Source organism: Papaver somniferum, chromosome 4 (assembly GCF_003573695.1).
Source record: "Papaver somniferum cultivar HN1 chromosome 4, ASM357369v1, whole genome shotgun sequence".
Taxonomy (NCBI): domain Eukaryota; kingdom Viridiplantae; phylum Streptophyta; class Magnoliopsida; order Ranunculales; family Papaveraceae; genus Papaver; species Papaver somniferum.
This window is the reverse complement of record NC_039361.1, coordinates 126,606,364-126,606,680: the sequence shown is the minus strand read 5'-3', so window position 1 is coordinate 126,606,680 and position 317 is coordinate 126,606,364.

The window sequence follows — 317 nt, the reverse complement described above, 5'->3', positions numbered from 1 at the left end:
TTTACGAAACTCAAAGTGCTGTAACGCTCAACATTTGGCATAATTACTATTAAAATCGGTAAAACTAGCTTTTCGATAGCATATTATGGAATTTTCCTAAAATCTAAACACCATTTCCCATCAAAATAGATCCCTCATAAGTTTTTTTTACTAATCCCGGGTCATTGGTTTCAAACAGGATATTTTCCTAGTATATATGAACTACCCTTGAAAGCGCTCTAAAAGCGCTCCGGAACTAGAAAACGACCTGTAAGAGCTGATAAATCTTAAAATCTTGGTTAAAAACTGAGGACCATGTGACGTACTGACATCGTTGG